Genomic DNA, 6399 nt, shown 5'->3' with positions numbered 1-6399 from the left:
ATAGCGGTCAATAATATCCTGAAGTACCTGAAAAGGACAAAGGACATGTTTCTCATTTATGGAGGTGACGAAGATCTCATCGTAAAGGGTTACGTCAATGCTAGCTTCGACATAGATCTGGATGACTCTAAGTCACAAACCAGATACATGTATATGTTGAATGGTGGAGTAGTAAGCTGGTGCAGTTGCAAGCATTGCGTCGTGGCGGGATCTACATGTGAAGCAGAGTACATGGCAGCCTCAGAGGCAGCACATGAAGCAATATGGATGAAGGAGTTCATCACCGACCTAGGAGTCATACCTAATGCGTCGGGGCCAATCACTCTCTTATGTGACAACACTGGAGCTATTGCCCTTGCCAAGGAGCCTAGGTTTCACAAGAAGACCAGGCACATCAAGCGTCGTTTCAACTCCATCCGTGAAAATGTTCAAGATGGAGACATAGATATTTGCAAAGTACATACGGATCTGAATGTCGCAGATCCGTTGACTAAACCTCTTCTGCGAGCAAAACATGATCAACACCAGAACTCTATGGGTGTTCAATTCATCACAATGTAACTAGATTATTGACTCTAGTGCAAGTGGGAGACTATTGGAAATATGCCCTAGAGGCAATAATAAAAGGATTATTATTATATTTCTTTGTTCATGATAGTTGTCTTTTATTCATGCTATAATTGTATTATCCGTAAATCGTAGTACACGTGTGAATACTTAAACGACAACATGTTCCTAGTGAGCCTCTAGTTGACTAGCTCGTTGATCAACAGATAGTCATGGTTTCCTGACTATGGACATTGGATGTCGTTGATAACGGGATCACATCATTAGGAGAATGATGTGATGGACAAGACCCAATCCTAAGCATAGCACAAGATCGTGTAGTTCGTTTTGCTAGAGCTTTTACAATGTCAAGTATCTCTTCCTTAGACCATGAGATCGTGTAACTCCTAGATACCATAGGAGTGCTTTGGGTGTACCAAACGTCACAACGTAACTGGGTGACTATAAAGGTGCACTACAGGTATCTTCGAAAGTGTTTGTTGGGTTGACACGGATCGAGACTGGGATTTGTCACTCCGTATTACGAAGAGGTTTCACTGGGCCCACTCGGTAGTGCAACATCATAATGAGCTCAAAGTGACCAAGTGTCTGGTCACAAGATCATGCATTACGGTACGAGTAAAGTGATTTGCCGGCAACGAGATTGAACGAGGTATTGGGATACCGACGATCGAATCTCGGGCAAGTAACATACCGTTTGACAAAGGGAATAGTATACGGGGTTGCTTGAATCCTCGACATCGTGGTTCATCTGATGAGATCATCGAGGAGTATGTGGGAGCCAATATGGGTATCCAGATCCCGCTGTTGGTTATTGACCGGAGAGCCGTCTCGGTCATGTCTACATGTCTCCCGAACCCGTAGGGTCTACACACTTAAGGTTCGGTGACGCTAGGGTTGTATGAATATGAGTATGCAGCAAACCGAATGTTGTTCAGAGTCCCATATGAGATCCCGGACGTCACGAGGAGTTCCGGAATGGTCCGGAGGTAAAGAATTATATATAGGAAGTGCTGTTTCGGCCATCGGGAAAGCTTCGGGGTCACCCGGTATTGTACCGGGACCACCGAAAGGGTCCTGGGGGTCCACCGGGTGGGGCCACCTATCCCGGAGTGCCCCGTGGGCTGAAGTGGGAGGGGAACCAGCCCCTAGTGGGCTGGTGTGCCCCCCTTGGGCCCCTCCTGCGCCTAGGGTTGGAAACCCTAGGGTGGGGGGGGGGGGCGCACCACATGCCTTGGGGGGCACTCCACCCCCCTGGCCGCCGCCCCCCTTTGGAGATTGGATCTCCAAGGGCCGGCGCCCCCCCAGGGGCCTTTATAAAGGAGGGGGGAGGGAGGGCAGCCGCACCCCTGAGTCTTGGCGCCTCCCTCCCCCTGCTACACCTCTTCCTCCTCCCGCAGTTGCTTGGCGAAGCCCTGCCGGAGCCCTATTGCATCCACCACCACGCCGTCGTGCTACTGGATCTTCATCAACCTCTCCTTTCCCCTTGCTGGATCAAGACGGAGGAGACGGCACGCTGACCGTACGTGTGTTGAACGCGGAGGTGCCGTCCGTTCGGCGCTAGGATCTCCGGTGATAGGATCACGACGAGAACGACTACCTCAACCCCGTTCTCTTGAACGCTTCCGCACGCGATCTACAAGGGGTATGTAGATGCATCTCTCTCCTATCACTCGTTGCTTAGATGAACTCATAGATGGATCTTGGTGAAACCATAGGATTTTTTTTATTTTCTGCAACGTTCCCCAACAGGACTCTCATATAAAGGCGCCCCACCACTCCAATCCATCTACTCCCAAGTCTCTGCGCAACACTGCTCACTCCAATCCAAGACCAAAAGTGACCAGAAGCCACAAGCACCTATGGAGGCGATGGACGCGAGCGGCAGTCGGCTGTGCCAAATCATCCAAGGTGCCGGCCAGCGGCCCCGCACCGTGCAGCGTTTCCAGACGGTACTGGCGACCGCCAGCATCGTAGCCCTCGCCGATGCCGGCTTTGCCTCTCGCATGGACGACATGATGGTCAACTCCATCCGCAAGTTCATCAGCGTCAAGAAGCGCGCGGACAACCTTGTCGTACTGGTCCAGCCCACGCGCCCAGGCTCCTCATTGCCTGCCACCCTCATCAGCCTCCATGGTGACGAACTCTTTCAAGCCCTGGTGGCCCTGCAGGTGCCGGAGGTCGCGACGAAGAATGTGCACCTCGAGGTTGCACTCGCCACACAGTGCCTCGCCATGCAAGAAACCATCGACCTGCACATCCACGTCTACAAGGAAGTTGTCTACATAGGCCACTACAAGGCAAGCGAGGATAGAAAGACGTTGGCCTTGTTCCAGTGGCTAGAATCTTTGGACGCCATTGTTCAGAAGCACATCGACCTGGCCACGAAAGCCGCTGCTACTTAGGCGTCATTCAGTGGGCCGACGCCCTGAGTCGAGGAGGTGGATGTCTTTGATGGATGCATCTCTTCTTCTTGCCTCCTATAACCAGGACTGCGTCGCCTCGTGGCCTTAATGTTTTATTAGTATAGTACTCCCTCCATTCCCAAATATAAGTCTTTCTAAGGATTCCAGCAAGTGACTACTACATATGGAGAAAAATGAGTGAATCTACACTCTAAACTATGTCTACATACATCTGTATGCTGTATTCCATTTGAAATAGTATCTAAAAAGGCTTATATTTAGGAACGGAGGGAGTATATGGCATTTTTATTCCAGTCGTAACATTTTCACCGTGAGGTGGGGCCGCAGTAGAGCAAACCCACCCCGCCCACCGGGCGTCGGCCGAGTTTAGATTTAGAAGAGAGAAACGAGGGAGGAGGGCTAGCTGTAGCACGGACGTTGTTGTCAGATTGGACTCGTGTTGATAGAATAGGAGTACTGAGCACTCGTGCCTCTTTTTTTTGAGGGAAAAATTAGTCGTATGTCTAGTACCACTAGTTGGGTGTGTGCGACCTATAGCTGTCATCACTTTAGGTCTCCTTTTCGAACCACAGCTACGCTTCATAGTACATATTTTTGCACGCATTTATCCTCCTATATGTACCCCTAGGCTATTTCCACATGCTCCCATTCGCCGACATGTGGGACATAGAGCATCTGGGTCGTAGTGCATGCACGACTCGGAGCATATGCCGGGGTACTTTACATTTCAGACCTCACGAATTACATGCAAACCTCCCGCAGAAGATTAAATAAATGAATGTATTACTACATGAAACCGGATTATTTTCGTAGAAACCGGAGCAAGTTCATTAAATTTTGGACATAACACATTTATAAAAAATGACCGGACCTAAACCAGTCTAAGGCCTCTTTGATTTTCCCCAAAAAAGGGCCTCTTTGATTCGCAGGATACTGAAAAAACAGGAATGGGGAAAGTATGATGGCGATGAACCGAGAGGAGGAGAACTCTAACTCAGTTAGAGGTTAGAGTTAGATTCTATCCCTGAACTAACTCTAAACCAAAGAGGTGTATGGATGGCAGGGTTAGATTGACAATAAATTCTCTTTCTCAATCATTTGACTACTTTGGACCCTATTTCCTGCCGGATTTGGTGTGTCCGGCTCTTATGTGGCCTCCCACTCACAATTGACATAAACGAACCATCTTTACAAATCAAGCATGCAAAACATGATAATTTTTACTTTGTCCATACAAATGAGATATCCCACTTAAACATACAAGTCGTCAATCAAGGTTCACAAAAAAGCACTCCATGAAACAAAGCATGAGCTAACTTATCACGGAATTCATTCACGATAGGGAGGGAGCCCGGAGCCCCGCACGCACCGATGGAGGAGCTCGCCATCGTCGCTCTAGAGGAAGGCTCTGTAGAGCCCAAACCCTGGGAACCCCTCTAACGTCGGCCCTTGCGAGTTGAGGTCGACACTGGCATGGGTAGTAGGGCCGCTTGCCGCCGATTGGGAACTCAATCTTTGTGCCTCTAGAAATAATGCAAGCGTGTAACTAAAATACCTAGAAAGGTGAATTGAATCTTTGGGCCTCTAGAAATAATGTAAGCCTGAAACTGAAATACCTAGAAAGGTGAACTGGATCTTTGGGCCTCTAGAAATAATGCAAGCCTGAAACAGAAATACCGAGAAAGGTGAACTGAATCATTGGGCCTCTAGAAAGATTTATTACCTCCTCAAGCAGCATCAAACAATTCCATGCGTGCACCACAAATCTATACCAAGTTTGATCAGGATCTACTTTTCCAAATCAGAATTAGCGCTAGAGCGAGCAAGATCAATGATATGGCTATGAGACACAGAAGGAACGAACAAACTCACCCCTCTCGCGACCTCCCTGGTAGATGCACCGCCGCCGCGCACGACAGAGGGAGAAAAACAACCGGTGAAGAGGGAGCGGGGCGACCTTCGAAGACCGGAGGGAGAGGGCGGCCGGAGTAGGGTGGCGGAGGCCGGAAGGAGAGGGCGGCCGGAGGAGAGAGAGGGTGAGCGGCGCTTGGGCGTGCGGCCCTATGGGGAACAGAGAGGAGTCATGCGAGAGGGGGGAGCGATCTGGTGCAGGCAGGGGATACTTTTTAGTTCTATTTTAGTGGGCCCAAGGATAACTAACCCAATTAGAACCTCTCCATCGGGCTAGTTTTTTTAGCTGGGTTAGAGCAAACTAGCTCAAACTAACCCCTCTTGTTTCGATAATTTGAGGCTATTTCAACCCAAACTAGCTCTAACTCAGGATCCAAACAAAGAGGAGTGTTACTATACATGCTACAGTGTGGACCGTAGCACATTGTTTTTTATGGCCATATCACCATATTGTTTTCTGCTGCTGGTTCACTGGGCTACCGTGGTTCGCACTGCTGGTTCACTGGGATGCCGTGGTTTGCTCTGCTAGTTCACTGGGCTGCCGTGGTTCACACTCCTCTGACCTGAGTAGTAGTAGTACTAGTATATACCGCATCATTCTTTGCTCCTTCTTACTACTCCGACATGTGGGAGAGCCAGCATCCGGGTCGACCTGTCATGCACCAGATTAGAGCGCGGAACGGAAGAGGGGCATCACCCCGGTCGGAGCGCCAGTAATTCATGACTATAGTGAGTGGTCATATCACAAGTCTTTCCAGCAGTAACGCGCCATCAAATCGCACAGCCCGACCTTTCCAGCAGTATGTTTGAGAATCCGCCACTCACTCACCCTCCTCGCCTCTCTGTCAAACCACCTACCTGAAAACTGCTGCGCGTACTGCCCGGGAAAAGCCCCGCCCTCAACTTTTAACTACGCGAAAATAGTTCGAGCTTGTTCGTTCTATATAAATATTGTACTTACTGTATGTTTATTCACCCGTGGGGTTGTTCAATGAATGGAGGGGTGGGGAGCACAAGTGAACAATACTAGTACTAGTAGTAGTAAGTAGGAGTCATACATTAGTCATCTTAAATAGAGAGTTTCTTTTCTTTAATGCCATGTACACAAATTGAAACACTTGTTATGGAGAGAAAAAGATAATCACTCCACTATATATGTACGCAGGGGCCTGAGCGCTTTCTTTACTAGGGTTGCTCTCTTCATTCTCTCATCCTCTCTAGATATAAACAAGACATCGGTAGTGACATTTTCTCTCTGCTCACCGCTGGTCACAGATCCGGCCGGATCCCTTCAGCCGGTGTGTGTAGAGGACTAAAAGGTGCATCATTCACGCAGTCATCGCCGCCGAGGAAGGAAAACCACAGCTGCCGGAGGGGCCCGATCCTCTGCCCGTGCCGTTCTCTCTGACACAACGCCGGCTCGGGAGGTCCTCCGACCCTTCTTCCTCCCTGCCGTATTGTCCACAGATCCGACCTGCCGCCGCCGACATCCCGG

This window comes from Triticum aestivum, chromosome 1B (assembly GCF_018294505.1).
Source record: "Triticum aestivum cultivar Chinese Spring chromosome 1B, IWGSC CS RefSeq v2.1, whole genome shotgun sequence".
Classification (NCBI taxonomy): domain Eukaryota; kingdom Viridiplantae; phylum Streptophyta; class Magnoliopsida; order Poales; family Poaceae; genus Triticum; species Triticum aestivum.
The sequence above is the reverse complement of the archived record's forward strand: the minus strand, read 5'-3'. Positions refer to the sequence as shown.